Raw genomic sequence first — 15,535 nt, 5'->3', positions numbered from 1 at the left:
TACCTGTAGCCTACTCTTGGTTAGCAAAGCAAATCAATACTGAAGTCAAAAGAACTCAAAGTAGAAGTCCAAATTCATGACAAACAACATGTTTATCAGCTGTACAGCTTGCTGTTTAGAGTTCTTGATTAAAATTGCATGAAAAAACTAGGATTGACTGAGATGCAAAAGAATTTCAATGTTCTTGAAACAATGCTAAAAACATAGTTATGGCTATGCTAATGTTGCACCTAAGTTTAAGTATTATAGGGATGTGTGGCAAAGTAGAAAGAATACATTTTAAAATAAGGACTTCATTTCCATTTGAGTATGTCTCGTTCCAAACTAAGCTGTTATCCATAGCAGAGAGAACTCGGCAGTAACCCACTTTGTCCTACACCCTGAGGGAACTTATTTACTTGTTTGTTTGGCAGAAGCAGCGTTGGCCAGTTCTTGAAGTATTGGGGATTAAGGGTTTGCTGATGGACTCAATGGAGAAATCATTCTGCCATCCGTGGGATTTGAACCAATGACCTTCAATTTTAAGAGACAAGGCCCTAACATGCAGGACCAGACACTGCCCCCAAAAGAGACACACACGGCCCCAACCACGCTGCGAGCAGGGTTTGAACCTGCGTGGGGAATCCCCATTGGATTTCAAGTCCAACGCCTTAACCACTCGGCCATCACAGCTGTCTGTCCAGTGGTCATTGCCACTGCCTATGGTAGTTCAACCTAACCAACATCCGAAGTGAACTGTTTCCCAAAACCGTCATACCACAGTAGTTTGAACCACGTTAGTTAGTTGGGACTACTGTAGTTCGTACTACAATGCAATGACTGAAACTTTTAAAAGAATGGTTTAAAATGAGATGAACAGGAAGATATTTCTATAGTTTGTTCAATCACTGTATACTTTGAAAGTTTATTAATAAAATAGAAAAGACAAGATACGCTTATTTGTGCAGAACATTTCACAAGTATTTTACGGAGATCAAATCACACAGAATAGCATTATACAGTAAGAATGACACGTGAAGTCAACCCAGAAGGCTCCCTCTTGGCTATGGGGATCAATCCAGAAACTTTCACGGCTTAAGGCGACAGCATAAACCACCGTACCACCATGCCACTGCACTAAGTGCTTGCAACATTTATGTAACTTACGCATTTAGTCTGTCGGCAATTCATTGCCAAGCCAACTCCCTGGCTGTATTTATGGCCACAGTATTGCCTTTTTTAGCAATTACATCTTTCTATTTTTCATACAGCTCCATCAGCAGTGTTTGTTCTGCCACAGAAAAAAACACCACTCTCGTTTTACACGCTTTCCAACTCATCTGATCAATCTATCATTCATTTATGCTTCTTAAATATCTTTGGTGTGCGCAGTAAATGAGACTATGTAAGTCTGTCTTGTATGAGCCTTTATTGGTTAAAACTGGACTGCGTTAGTGGAACGACGTAAGGCATAGAGATGGTGCTAGTCTGAGCCTGACTTTTCTGGGAAAGTCTGGCTTTCTTTAGTTATTTTCATGGCAGAAGCAGGGTTGGCCAGTCCCTGAATAATGGGGAATAAGGGTTTGTTGATGGTCTCAATGTAGAAATCATTCTGCCAAGCATGCGATTTCAACCAGTGACCTTCAATTTTAAGGGATAGAGCCCAAACACTGCCCCCAAAATGGACACACACGCTGCGAGCAGGGTTTGAACCTGCGTGGGGAATCCCCATTGGATTTCGAGTCCAACGCCTTAACCACTCGGCCATCACAGCTGTCTGTCATGCCTCCCTTCTTTTTGGATGGAGTGTCAATGTGATTTGTTCAGTAAATGACATACTGACAGATTTAGGAATTACTTCTGTCTGCTTTTATATCCTGGTAAGAAAACTGCAAATGTAGTGCAGATGCAAACAGAGCCCTTCTATGTCCATCTTTCCATCAGCCATGCAATCAGGTTTACAAACCCTTGTGAAAAAAGGGTCATTCTGAAGAGCTCAGGGAATTCAAGCATGGTCCTGTCATAGCATGCCACCTTTGTAATAAGCAAGTGCATGAAATGTTTTCCCTACTAGATATTCAACGGTCAATTGTAAGTGGTGTGATTCCAAAGCGGAAGTGTTTTGGCACACCAGCAACTCAGCCACAAAGCGGCAGACCATGTAAAGTAACAGAGCAGGGTCGCCGACTGCTGAGGAGCATAGTGCATAAATGATGCCAGTGCTCTGGTGACTCAATAGCTGCTGTAATGTTCATGTAAGTTTTATGGCCAGGTGTCCCAATACTTTTGTCCAAATAGTCTCGTTGTAACTGTTCAGTTGCAAATTTCCAGTTCTGTAAGTTGGCAACATTGTTAGTAACTATGTTTTTGGGAAGCGTACAACAGGTTAGCAGGGGAATCGTAAACACCATTATGAAGTCTTTCATACTGACATTGGCAAGAGTCTTCTATACTACCTGTAGCCTACTCTTGGTTAGCAAAGCAAATCAATACTGAAGTCAAAAGAACTTAAAGTAGAAGTCCAAATTCATGACAAACAACATGTTTATCAGCTGTACAGCTTGCTGTTTAGAGTTCTTGATTAAAATTGCATGAAAAAACTAGGATTGACTGAGATGCAAAAGAATTTCAATGTTCTTGAAACAATGCTAAAAACATAGTTATGGCTATGCTAATGTTGCACCTAAGTTTAAGTATTATAGGGATGTGTGGCAAAGTAGAAAGAATACATTTTAAAATAAGGACTTCATTTCCATTTGAGTATGTCTCGTTCCAAACTAAGCTGTTATCCATAGCAGAGAGAACTCGGCAGTTACCCACTTTGTCCTACACCCTGAGGGAACTTATTTACTTGTTTGTTTGGCAGAAGCAGCGTTGGCCAGTTCTTGAAGTATTGGGGATTAAGGGTTTGCTGATGGACTCAATGGAGAAATCATTCTGCCATCCGTGGGATTTGAACCAATGACCTTCAATTTTAAGAGACAAGGCCCTAACATGCAGGACCAGACACTGCCCCCAAAAGAGACACACACGGCCCCAACCACGCTGCGAGCAGGGTTTGAACCTGCGTGGGGAATCCCCATTGGATTTCAAGTCCAACGCCTTAACCACTCGGCCATCACAGCTGTCTGTCCAGTGGTCATTGCCACTGCCTATGGTAGTTCAACCTAACCAACATCCGAAGTGAACTGTTTCCCAAAACCGTCATACCACAGTAGTTTGAACCACGTTAGTTAGTTGGGACTACTGTAGTTCGTACTACAATGCAATGACTGAAACTTTTAAAAGAATGGTTTAAAATGAGATGAACAGGAAGATATTTCTATAGTTTGTTCAATCACTGTATACTTTGAAAGTTTATTAATAAAATAGAAAAGACAAGATACGCTTATTTGTGCAGAACATTTCACAAGTATTTTACGGAGATCAAATCACACAGAATAGCATTATACAGTAAGAATGACACGTGAAGTCAACCCAGAAGGCTCCCTCTTGGCTATGGGGATCAATCCAGAAACTTTCACGGCTTAAGGCGACAGCATAAACCACCGTACCACCATGCCACTGCACTAAGTGCTTGCAACATTTATGTAACTTACGCATTTAGTCTGTCGGCAATTCATTGCCAAGCCAACTCCCTGGCTGTATTTATGGCCACAGTATTGCCTTTTTTAGCAATTACATCTTTCTATTTTTCATACAGCTCCATCAGCAGTGTTTGTTCTGCCACAGAAAAAAACACCACTCTCGTTTTACACGCTTTCCAACTCATCTGATCAATCTATCATTCATTTATGCTTCTTAAATATCTTTGGTGTGCGCAGTAAATGAGACTATGTAAGTCTGTCTTGTATGAGCCTTTATTGGTTAAAACTGGACTGTGTTAGTGGAACGACGTAAGGCATAGAGATGGTGCTAGTCTGAGCCTGACTTTTCTGGGAAAGTCTGGCTTTCTTTAGTTATTTTCATGGCAGAAGCAGGGTTGGCCAGTCCCTGAATAATGGGGAATAAGGGTTTGTTGATGGTCTCAATGTAGAAATCATTCTGCCAAGCATGCGATTTCAACCAGTGACCTTCAATTTTAAGGGATAGAGCCCAAACACTGCCCCCAAAATGGACACACACGCTGCGAGCAGGGTTTGAACCTGCGTGGGGAATCCCCATTGGATTTCGAGTCCAACGCCTTAACCACTCTGCCATCACAGCTGTCTGTCATGCCTCCCTTCTTTTTGGATGGAGTGTCAATGTGATTTGTTCAGTAAATGACATACTGACAGATTTAGGAATTACTTCTGTCTGCTTTTATATCCTGGTAAGAAAACTGCAAATGTAGTGCAGATGCAAACAGAGCCCTTCTATGTCCATCTTTCCATCAGCCATGCAATCAGGTTTACAAACCCTTGTGAAAAAAGGGTCATTCTGAAGAGCTCAGGGAATTCAAGCATGGTCCTGTCATAGCATGCCACCTTTGTAATAAGCAAGTGCATGAAATGTTTTCCCTACTAGATATTCAACGGTCAATTGTAAGTGGTGTGATTCCAAAGCGGAAGTGTTTTGGCACACCAGCAACTCAGCCACAAAGCGGCAGACCATGTAAAGTAACAGAGCAGGGTCGCCGACTGCTGAGGAGCATAGTGCATAAATGATGCCAGTGCTCTGGTGACTCAATAGCTGCTGTAATGTTCATGTAAGTTTCATGGCCAGGTGTCCCAATACTTTTGTCCAAATAGTCTCGTTGTAACTGTTCAGTTGCAAATTTCCAGTTCTGTAAGTTGGCAACATTGTTAGTAACTATGTTTTTGGGAAGCGTACAACAGGTTAGCAGGGGAATCGTAAACACCATTATGAAGTCTTTCATACTGACATTGGCAAGAGTCTTCTATACTACCTGTAGCCTACTCTTGGTTAGCAAAGCAAATCAATACTGAAGTCAAAAGAACTCAAAGTAGAAGTCCAAATTCATGACAAACAACATGTTTATCAGCTGTACAGCTTGCTGTTTAGAGTTCTTGAGTAAAATTGCATGAAAAAACTAGGATTGACTGAGATGCAAAAGAATTTCAATGTTCTTGAAACAATGCTAAAAACATAGTTATGGCTATGCTAATGTTGCACCTAAGTTTAAGTATTATAGGGATGTGTGGCAAAGTAGAAAGAATACATTTTAAAATAAGGACTTCATTTCCATTTGAGTATGTCTCGTTCCAAACTAAGCTGTTATCCATAGCAGAGAGAACTCGGCAGTAACCCACTTTGTCCTACACCCTGAGGGAACTTATTTACTTGTTTGTTTGGCAGAAGCAGCGTTGGCCAGTTCTTGAAGTATTGGGGATTAAGGGTTTGCTGATGGACTCAATGGAGAAATCATTCTGCCATCCGTGGGATTTGAACCAATGACCTTCAATTTTAAGAGACAAGGCCCTAACATGCAGGACCAGACACTGCCCCCAAAAGAGACACACACGGCCCCAACCACGCTGCGAGCAGGGTTTGAACCTGCGTGGGGAATCCCCATTGGATTTCAAGTCCAACGCCTTAACCACTCGGCCATCACAGCTGTCTGTCCAGTGGTCATTGCCACTGCCTATGGTAGTTCAACCTAACCAACATCCGAAGTGAACTGTTTCCCAAAACCGTCATACCACAGTAGTTTGAACCACGTTAGTTAGTTGGGACTACTGTAGTTCGTACTACAATGCAATGACTGAAACTTTTAAAAGAATGGTTTAAAATGAGATGAACAGGAAGATATTTCTATAGTTTGTTCAATCACTGTATTCTTTGAAAGTTTATTAATAAAATAGAAAAGACAAGATACGCTTATTTGTGCAGAACATTTCACAAGTATTTTACGGAGATCAAATCACACAGAATAGCATTATACAGTAAGAATGACACGTGAAGTCAACCCAGAAGGCTCCCTCTTGGCTATGGGGATCAGTCCAGAAACTTTTACGGCTTAAGGCGACAGCATAAACCACCGTACCACCATGCCACTGCACTAAGTGCTTGCAACATTTATGTAACTTACGCATTTAGTCTGTCTGCAATTCATTGCCAAGCCAACTCCCTGGCTGTATTTATGGCCACAGTATTGCCTTTTTTAGCAATTACATCTTTCTATTTTTCATACAGCTCCATCAGCAGTGTTTGTTCTGCCACAGAAAAAAACACCACTCTCGTTTTACACGCTTTCCAACTCATCTGATCAATCTATCATTCATTTATGCTTCTTAAATATCTTTGGTGTGCGCAGTAAATGAGACTATGTAAGTCTGTCTTGTATGAGCCTTTATTGGTTAAAACTGGACTGCGTTAGTGGAACGACGTAAGGCATAGAGATGGTGCTAGTCTGAGCCTGACTTTTCTGGGAAAGTCTGGCTTTCTTTAGTTATTTTCATGGCAGAAGCAGGGTTGGCCAGTCCCTGAATAATGGGGAATAAGGGTTTGTTGATGGTCTCAATGTAGAAATCATTCTGCCAAGCATGCGATTTCAACCAGTGACCTTCAATTTTAAGGGATAGAGCCCAAACACTGCCCCCAAAATGGACACACACGCTGCGAGCAGGGTTTGAACCTGCGTGGGGAATCCCCATTGGATTTCGAGTCCAACGCCTTAACCACTCGGCCATCACAGCTGTCTGTCATGCCTCCCTTCTTTTTGGATGGAGTGTCAATGTGATTTGTTCAGTAAATGACATACTGACAGATTTAGGAATTACTTCTGTCTGCTTTTATATCCTGGTAAGAAAACTGCAAATGTAGTGCAGATGCAAACAGAGCCCTTCTATGTCCATCTTTCCATCAGCCATGCAATCAGGTTTACAAACCCTTGTGAAAAAAGGGTCATTCTGAAGAGCTCAGGGAATTCAAGCATGGTCCTGTCATAGTATGCCACCTTTGTAATAAGCAAGTGCATGAAATGTTTTCCCTACTAGATATTCAACGGTCAATTGTAAGTGGTGTGATTCCAAAGCGGAAGTGTTTTGGCACACCAGCAACTCAGCCAGAAAGCGGCAGCCCATGTAAAGTAACAGAGCAGGGTCGCCGACTGCTGAGGAGCATAGTGCATAAATGATGCCAGTGCTCCGGTGACTCAATAGCTGCTGTAATGTTCATGTAAGTTTCATGGCCAGGTGTCCCAATACTTTTGTCCAAATAGTCTCGTTGTAACTGTTCAGTTGCAAATTTCCAGTTCTGTAAGTTGGCAACATTGTTAGTAACTATGTTTTTGGGAAGCGTACAACAGGTTAGCAGGGGAATCGTAAACACCATTATGAAGTCTTTCATACTGACATTGGCAAGAGTCTTCTATACTACCTGCAGCCTACTCTTGGTTAGCAAAGCAAATCAATACTGAAGTCAAAAGAACTCAAAGTAGAAGTCCAAATTCATGACAAACAACATGTTTATCAGCTGTACAGCTTGCTGTTTAGAGTTCTTGATTAAAATTGCATGAGAAAACTAGGATTGACTGAGATGCAAAAGAATTTCAATGTTCTTGAAACAATGCTAAAAACATAGTTATTGCTATGCTAATGTTGCACCTAAGTTTAAGTATTATAGGGATGTGTGGCAAAGTAGAAAGAATACATTTTAAAATAAGGACTTCATTTCCATATGAGTATGTCTCGTTCCAAACTAAGCTGTTATCCATAGCAGAGAGAACTCGGCAGTAACCCACTTTGTCCTACACCCTGAGGGAACTTATATACTTGTTTGTTTGGCAAAAGCAGCGTTGGCCATTTCCTGAAGTATTGGGGATTAAGGGTTTGCTGATGGACTCAATGGAGAAATCATTCTGCCATCCGTGGGATTTGAACCAATGACCTTCAATTTTAAGAGACAAGGCCCTAACATGCAGGACCAGACACTGCCCCCAAAAGAGACACACATGGCCCCAACCACGCTGCGAGCAGGGCTTGAACCTGCGTGGGGAATCCCCATTGGATTTCAAGTCCAACGCCTTAACCACTCGGCCATCAAAGCTGTCTGCCCCAAGGTCATTGCCACTGCCTATGGTAGTTCAACCTAACCAACATCCGAAGTGAACTGTTTCCCAAAACCGTCATACCACAGTAGTTTGAACCACGTTAGTTAGTTGGGACTACTGTAGTTCGTACTACAAAGCAATGACTGAAACTTTTAAAAGAATGGTTTAAAATAAGATGAACAGGTAGATATTTCTATAGTTTGTTCAATCACTGTATACTTTGAAAGTTTATTAATAAAATAGAAAAGACAAGATACGCTTATTTGTGCAGAACATTTCACAAGTATTTTACGGAGATCAAATCACACAGAATAGCATTATACAGTAAGAATGACACGTGAAGTCAACCCAGAAGGCTCCCTCTTGGCTATGGGGATCAGTCCAGAAACTTTCACGGCTTAAGGCGACAGCGTAAACCACCGTACCACCATGCCACTGCACTAAGTGCTTGCAACATTTATGTAACTTACGCATTTAGTCTGTCTGCAATTCATTGCCAAGCCAACTCCCTGGCTGTATTTATGGCCACAGTATTGCCTTTTTTAGCAATTACATCTTTCTATTTTTCATACAGCTCCATCAGCAGTGTTTGTTCTGCCACAGAAAAAAACACCACTCTCGTTTTACACGCTTTCCAACTCATCTGATCAATCTATCATTCATTTATGCTTCTTAAATATCTTTGGTGTGCGCAGTAAACGAGACTATGTAAGTTTGTCTTGTATGAGCCTTTATTGGTTAAAACTGGACTGCGTTAGTGGAACGACGTAAGGCATACAGATGGTGCTAGTCTGAGCCTGACTTTTCTGGGAAAGTCTGGCTTTCTTTAGTTATTTTCATGGCAGAAGCAGGGTTGGCCAGTCCCTGAATAATGGGGAATAAGGGTTTGTTGATGGACTCAATGTAGAAATCATTCTGCCAAGCACGCGATTTCAACCAGTGACCTTCAATTTTAAGGGATAGAGCCCAAACACTGCCCCCAAAATGGACACACACGCTGCGAGCAGGGTTTGAACCTGCGTGGGGAATCCCCATTGGATTTCGAGTCCAACGCCTTAACCACTCGGCCATCACAGCTGTCTGTCATGCCTCCCTTCTTTTTGCATGGAGTGTCAATGTGATTTGTTCAGTAAATGACATACTGACAGATTTAGGAATTACTTCTGTCTGCTTTTATATCCTGGTAAGAAAACTGCAAATGTAGTGCAGATGCAAACAGAGCCCTTCTATGTCCATCTTTCCATCAGCCATGCAATCAGGTTTACAAACCCTTGTGAAAAAAGGGTCATTCTGAAGAGCTCAGGGAATTCAAGCATGGTCCTGTCATAGCATGCCACCTTTGTAATAAGCAAGTGCATGAAATGTTTTCCCTACTAGATATTCAACGGTCAATTGTAAGTGGTGTGATTCCAAAGCGGAAGTGTTTTGGCACACCAGCAACTCAGCCACAAAGCGGCAGACCATGTAAAGTAACAGAGCAGGGTCGCCGACTGCTGAGGAGCATAGTGCATAAAAGATGCCAATGCTCTGGTGACTCAATAGCTGCTGTAATGTTCATGTAAGTTTCATGGCCAGGTGTCCCAATACTTTTGTCCAAATAGTCTCGTTGTAACTGTTCAGTTGCAAATTTCCAGTTCTGTAAGTTGGCAACATTGTTAGTAACTATGTTTTTGGGAAGCGTACAACAGGTTAGCAGGGGAATCGTAAACACCATTATGAAGTCTTTAATACTGACATTGGCAAGAGTCTTCTATACTACCTGTAGCCTACTCTTGGTTAGCAAAGCAAATCAATACTGAAGTCAAAAGAACTCAAAGTAGAAGTCCAAATTCATTACAAACAACATGTTTATCAGCTGTACAGCTTGCTGTTTAGAGTTCTTGATTAAAATTGCATGAAAAAACTAGGATTGACTGAGATTCAAAAGAATTTCAATGTTCTTGAAACAATGCTAAAAACATAGTTATGGCTATGCTAATGTTGCACCTAAGTTTAAGTATTATAGGGATGTGTGGCAAAGTAGAAAGAATACATTTTAAAATAAGGACTTCATTTCCATATGAGTATGTCTCGTTCCAAACTAAGCTGTTATCCATAGCAGAGAGAACTCGGCAGTTACCCACTTTGTCCTACACCCTGAGGGAACTTATTTACTTGTTTGTTTGGCAGAAGCAGCGTTGGCCAGTTCTTGAAGTATTGGGGATTAAGGGTTTGCTGATGGACTCAATGGAGAAATCATTCTGCCATCCGTGGGATTTGAACCAATGACCTTCAATTTTAAGAGACAAGGCCCTAACATGCAGGACCAGACACTACCCCCAAAAGAGACACACACGGCCCCAACCACGCTGCGAGCAGGGTTTGAACCTGCGTGGGGAATCCCCATTGGATTTCAAGTCCAACGCCTTAACCACTCGGCCATCACAGCTGTCTGTCCAGTGGTCATTGCCACTGCCTATGGTAGTTCAAGCTAACCAACATCCGAAGTGAACTGTTTCCCAAAACCGTCATACCACAGTAGTTTGAACCACGTTAGTTAGTTGGGACTACTGTAGTTCGTACTACAATGCAATGACTGAAACTTTTAAAAGAATGGTTTAAAATAAGATGAACAGGTAGATATTTCTATAGTTTGTTCAATCACTGTATACTTTGAAAGTTTATTAATAAAATAGAAAAGACAAGATACGCTTATTTGTGCAGAACATTTCACAAGTATTTTACGGAGATCAAATCACACAGAATAGCATTATACAGTAAGAATGACACGTGAAGTCAACCCAGAAGGCTCCCTCTTGGCTATGGGGATCAGTCCAGAAACTTTCACGGCTTAAGGCGACAGCGTAAACCACCGTACCACCATGCCACTGCACTAAGTGCTTGCAACATTTATGTAACTTACGCATTTAGTCTGTCTGCAATTCATTGCCAAGCCAACTCCCTGGCTGTATTTATGGCCACAGTATTGCCTTTTTTAGCAATTACATCTTTCTATTTTTCATACAGCTCCATCAGCAGTGTTTGTTCTGCCACAGAAAAAAACACCACTCTCGTTTTACACGCTTTCCAACTCATCTGATCAATCTATCATTCATTTATGCTTCTTAAATATCTTTGGTGTGCGCAGTAAACGAGACTATGTAAGTTTGTCTTGTATGAGCCTTTATTGGTTAAAACTGGACTGCGTTAGTGGAACGACGTAAGGCATACAGATGGTGCTAGTCTGAGCCTGACTTTTCTGGGAAAGTCTGGCTTTCTTTAGTTATTTTCATGGCAGAAGCAGGGTTGGCCAGTCCCTGAATAATGGGGAATAAGGGTTTGTTGATGGTCTCAATGTAGAAATCATTCTGCCAAGCATGCGATTTCAACCAGTGACCTTCAATTTTAAGGGATAGAGCCCAAACACTGCCCCCAAAATGGACACACACGCTGCGAGCAGGGTTTGAACCTGCGTGGGGAATCCCCATTGGATTTCGAGTCCAACGCCTTAACCACTCGGCCATCACAGCTGTCTGTCATGCCTCCCTTCTTTTTGGATGGAATGGCAATGTGATTTGTTCAGTAACTGACATACTGACAGATTTAGGAATTACTTCTGTCTGCTTTTATATCCTGGTAAGAAAACTGCAAATGTAGTGCAGATGCAAACAGAGCCCTTCTATGTCCATCTTTCCATCAGCCATGCAATCAGGTTTACAAACCCTTGTGAAAAAAGGGTCATTCTGAAGAGCTCAGGGAATTCAAGCATGGTCCTGTCATAGCATGCCACCTTTGTAATAAGCAAGTGCATGAAATGTTTTCCCTACTAGATATTCAACGGTCAATTGTAAGTGGTGTGATTCCAAAGCGGAAGTGTTTTGGCACACCAGCAACTCAGCCACAAAGCGGCAGACCATGTAAAGTAACAGAGCAGGGTCGCCGACTGCTGAGGAGCATAGTGCATAAAAGATGCCAGTGCTCTGGTGACTCAATAGCTGCTGTAATGTTCATGTAAGTTTCATGGCCAGGTGTCCCAATACTTTTGTCCAAATAGTCTCGTTGTAACTGTTCAGTTGCAAATTTCCAGTTCTGTAAGTTGGCAACATTGTTAGTAACTATGTTTTTGGGAAGCGTACAACAGGTTAGCAGGGGAATCGTAAACACCATTATGAAGTCTTTCATACTGACATTGGCAAGAGTCTTCTATACTACCTGTAGCCTACTCTTGGTTAGCAAAGCAAATCAATACTGAAGTCAAAAGAACTCAAAGTAGAAGTCCAAATTCATGACAAACAACATGTTTATCAGCTGTACAGCTTGCTGTTTAGAGTTCTTGAGTAAAATTGCATGAAAAAACTAGGATTGACTGAGATGCAAAAGAATTTCAATGTTCTTGAAACAATGCTAAAAACATAGTTATGGCTATGCTAATGTTGCACCTAAGTTTAAGTATTATAGGGATGTGTGGCAAAGTAGAAAGAATACATTTTAAAATAAGGACTTCATTTCCATTTGAGTATGTCTCGTTCCAAACTAAGCTGTTATCCATAGCAGAGAGAACTCGGCAGTAACCCACTTTGTCCTACACCCTGAGGGAACTTATTTACTTGTTTGTTTGGCAGAAGCAGCGTTGGCCAGTTCTTGAAGTATTGGGGATTAAGGGTTTGCTGATGGACTCAATGGAGAAATCATTCTGCCATCCGTGGGATTTGAACCAATGACCTTCAATTTTAAGAGACAAGGCCCTAACATGCAGGACCAGACACTGCCCCCAAAAGAGACACACACGGCCCCAACCACGCTGCGAGCAGGGTTTGAACCTGCGTGGGGAATCCCCATTGGATTTCAAGTCCAACGCCTTAACCACTCGGCCATCACAGCTGTCTGTAACGTGGTCATTGCCACTGCCTATGGTAGTTCAACCTAACCAACATCCGAAGTGAACTGTTTCCCAAAACCGTCATACCACAGTAGTTTGAACCACGTTAGTTAGTTGGGACTACTGTAGTTCGTACTACAATGCAATGACTGAAACTTTTAAAAGAATGGTTTAAAATGAGATGAACAGGAAGATATTTCTATAGTTTGTTCAATCACTGTATTCTTTGAAAGTTTATTAATAAAATAGAAAAGACAAGATACGCTTATTTGTGCAGAACATTTCACAAGTATTTTACGGAGATCAAATCACACAGAATAGCATTATACAGTAAGAATGACACGTGAAGTCAACCCAGAAGGCTCCCTCTTGGCTATGGGGATCAGTCCAGAAACTTTTACGGCTTAAGGCGACAGCATAAACCACCGTACCACCATGCCACTGCACTAAGTGCTTGCAACATTTATGTAACTTACGCATTTAGTCTGTCTGCAATTCATTGCCAAGCCAACTCCCTGGCTGTATTTATGGCCACAGTATTGCCTTTTTTAGCAATTACATCTTTCTATTTTTCATACAGCTCCATCAGCAGTGTTTGTTCTGCCACAGAAAAAAACACCACTCTCGTTTTACACGCTTTCCAACTCATCTGATCAATCTATCATTCATTTATGCTTCTTAAATATCTTTGGTGTGCGCAGTAAATGAGACTATGTAAGTCTGTCTTGTATGAGCCTTTATTGGTTAAAACTGGACTGCGTTAGTGGAACGACGTAAGGCATAGAGATGGTGCTAGTCTGAGCCTGACTTTTCTGGGAAAGTCTGGCTTTCTTTAGTTATTTTCATGGCAGAAGCAGGGTTGGCCAGTCCCTGAATAATGGGGAATAAGGGTTTGTTGATGGTCTCAATGTAGAAATCATTCTGCCAAGCATGCGATTTCAACCAGTGACCTTCAATTTTAAGGGATAGAGCCCAAACACTGCCCCCAAAATGGACACACACGCTGCGAGCAGGGTTTGAACCTGCGTGGGGAATCCCCATTGGATTTCGAGTCCAACGCCTTAACCACTCGGCCATCACAGCTGTCTGTCATGCCTCCCTTCTTTTTGGATGGAGTGTCAATGTGATTTGTTCAGTAAATGACATACTGACAGATTTAGGAATTACTTCTGTCTGCTTTTATATCCTGGTAAGAAAACTGCAAATGTAGTGCAGATGCAAACAGAGCCCTTCTATGTCCATCTTTCCATCAGCCATGCAATCAGGTTTACAAACCCTTGTGAAAAAAGGGTCATTCTGAAGAGCTCAGGGAATTCAAGCATGGTCCTGTCATAGTATGCCACCTTTGTAATAAGCAAGTGCATGAAATGTTTTCCCTACTAGATATTCAACGGTCAATTGTAAGTGGTGTGATTCCAAAGCGGAAGTGTTTTGGCACACCAGCAACTCAGCCAGAAAGCGGCAGCCCATGTAAAGTAACAGAGCAGGGTCGCCGACTGCTGAGGAGCATAGTGCATAAATGATGCCAGTGCTCCGGTGACTCAATAGCTGCTGTAATGTTCATGTAAGTTTCATGGCCAGGTGTCCCAATACTTTTGTCCAAATAGTCTCGTTGTAACTGTTCAGTTGCAAATTTCCAGTTCTGTAAGTTGGCAACATTGTTAGTAACTATGTTTTTGGGAAGCGTACAACAGGTTAGCAGGGGAATCGTAAACACCATTATGAAGTCTTTCATACTGACATTGGCAAGAGTCTTCTATACTACCTGCAGCCTACTCTTGGTTAGCAAAGCAAATCAATACTGAAGTCAAAAGAACTCAAAGTAGAAGTCCAAATTCATGACAAACAACATGTTTATCAGCTGTACAGCTTGCTGTTTAGAGTTCTTGATTAAAATTGCATGAGAAAACTAGGATTGACTGAGATGCAAAAGAATTTCAATGTTCTTGAAACAATGCTAAAAACATAGTTATTGCTATGCTAATGTTGCACCTAAGTTTAAGTATTATAGGGATGTGTGGCAAAGTAGAAAGAATACATTTTAAAATAAGGACTTCATTTCCATATGAGTATGTCTCGTTCCAAACTAAGCTGTTATCCATAGCAGAGAGAACTCGGCAGTAACCCACTTTGTCCTACACCCTGAGGGAACTTATATACTTGTTTGTTTGGCAAAAGCAGCGTTGGCCATTTCCTGAAGTATTGGGGATTAAGGGTTTGCTGATGGACTCAATGGAGAAATCATTCTGCCATCCGTGGGATTTGAACCAATGACCTTCAATTTTAAGAGACAAGGCCCTAACATGCAGGACCAGACACTGCCCCCAAAAGAGACACACATGGCCCCAACCACGCTGCGAGCAGGGCTTGAACCTGCGTGGGGAATCCCCATTGGATTTCAAGTCCAACGCCTTAACCACTCGGCCATCAAAGCTGTCTGCCCCAAGGTCATTGCCACTGCCTATGGTAGTTCAACCTAACCAACATCCGAAGTGAACTGTTTCCCAAAACCGTCATACCACAGTAGTTTGAACCACGTTAGTTAGTTGGGACTACTGTAGTTCGTACTACAATGCAATGACTGAAACTTTTAAAAGAATGGTTTAAAATAAGATGAACAGGTAGATATTTCTATAGTTTGTTCAATCACTGTATACTTTGAAAGTTTATTAATAAAATAGAAAAGACAAGATACGCTTATTTGT

The 15,535-nt window shown here is 41.7% G+C and overlaps 13 non-coding genes across 13 annotated transcripts; all 13 read right to left on the bottom strand.

The window, feature by feature from the left end:
- Nucleotides 1–590: 590 nt before the first annotated feature.
- trnas-uga (transfer RNA serine (anticodon UGA)) lies at nt 591–672 on the bottom strand. The gene has a single exon. It is a non-coding gene; the product is annotated as a tRNA-Ser (tRNA).
- A 999-nt stretch (nt 673–1,671) lies between these two features.
- On the bottom strand, nt 1,672–1,753 carry trnas-cga (transfer RNA serine (anticodon CGA)). Its single transcript has one exon. It is a non-coding gene; the product is annotated as a tRNA-Ser (tRNA).
- A 1,269-nt stretch (nt 1,754–3,022) lies between these two features.
- On the bottom strand, nt 3,023–3,104 carry trnas-uga (transfer RNA serine (anticodon UGA)). The gene has a single exon. It is a non-coding gene; the product is annotated as a tRNA-Ser (tRNA).
- Nucleotides 3,105–4,103: 999 nt separating this feature from the next.
- trnas-cga (transfer RNA serine (anticodon CGA)) lies at nt 4,104–4,185 on the bottom strand. The gene has a single exon. It is a non-coding gene; the product is annotated as a tRNA-Ser (tRNA).
- Nucleotides 4,186–5,454: 1,269 nt separating this feature from the next.
- trnas-uga (transfer RNA serine (anticodon UGA)) lies at nt 5,455–5,536 on the bottom strand. Its single transcript has one exon. It is a non-coding gene; the product is annotated as a tRNA-Ser (tRNA).
- A 999-nt stretch (nt 5,537–6,535) lies between these two features.
- Nucleotides 6,536–6,617, bottom strand: trnas-cga (transfer RNA serine (anticodon CGA)). Its single transcript has one exon. It is a non-coding gene; the product is annotated as a tRNA-Ser (tRNA).
- A 1,269-nt stretch (nt 6,618–7,886) lies between these two features.
- On the bottom strand, nt 7,887–7,968 carry trnas-uga (transfer RNA serine (anticodon UGA)). Its single transcript has one exon. It is a non-coding gene; the product is annotated as a tRNA-Ser (tRNA).
- Nucleotides 7,969–8,967: 999 nt separating this feature from the next.
- On the bottom strand, nt 8,968–9,049 carry trnas-cga (transfer RNA serine (anticodon CGA)). The gene has a single exon. It is a non-coding gene; the product is annotated as a tRNA-Ser (tRNA).
- Nucleotides 9,050–10,318: 1,269 nt separating this feature from the next.
- trnas-uga (transfer RNA serine (anticodon UGA)) lies at nt 10,319–10,400 on the bottom strand. The gene has a single exon. It is a non-coding gene; the product is annotated as a tRNA-Ser (tRNA).
- A 999-nt stretch (nt 10,401–11,399) lies between these two features.
- trnas-cga (transfer RNA serine (anticodon CGA)) lies at nt 11,400–11,481 on the bottom strand. The gene has a single exon. It is a non-coding gene; the product is annotated as a tRNA-Ser (tRNA).
- A 1,269-nt stretch (nt 11,482–12,750) lies between these two features.
- trnas-uga (transfer RNA serine (anticodon UGA)) lies at nt 12,751–12,832 on the bottom strand. Its single transcript has one exon. It is a non-coding gene; the product is annotated as a tRNA-Ser (tRNA).
- Nucleotides 12,833–13,831: 999 nt separating this feature from the next.
- On the bottom strand, nt 13,832–13,913 carry trnas-cga (transfer RNA serine (anticodon CGA)). Its single transcript has one exon. It is a non-coding gene; the product is annotated as a tRNA-Ser (tRNA).
- Nucleotides 13,914–15,182: 1,269 nt separating this feature from the next.
- On the bottom strand, nt 15,183–15,264 carry trnas-uga (transfer RNA serine (anticodon UGA)). Its single transcript has one exon. It is a non-coding gene; the product is annotated as a tRNA-Ser (tRNA).
- Between the last annotated feature and the right edge of the window lie 271 nt (nt 15,265–15,535).

The sequence above is a fragment of the Brienomyrus brachyistius genome, chromosome 14 (genome assembly GCF_023856365.1).
Source record: "Brienomyrus brachyistius isolate T26 chromosome 14, BBRACH_0.4, whole genome shotgun sequence".
Lineage (NCBI taxonomy): Eukaryota > Metazoa > Chordata > Actinopteri > Osteoglossiformes > Mormyridae > Brienomyrus > Brienomyrus brachyistius.
Note: the sequence above shows the minus strand (reverse complement) of the source record. Positions and strands in the feature narration are given on the sequence as shown.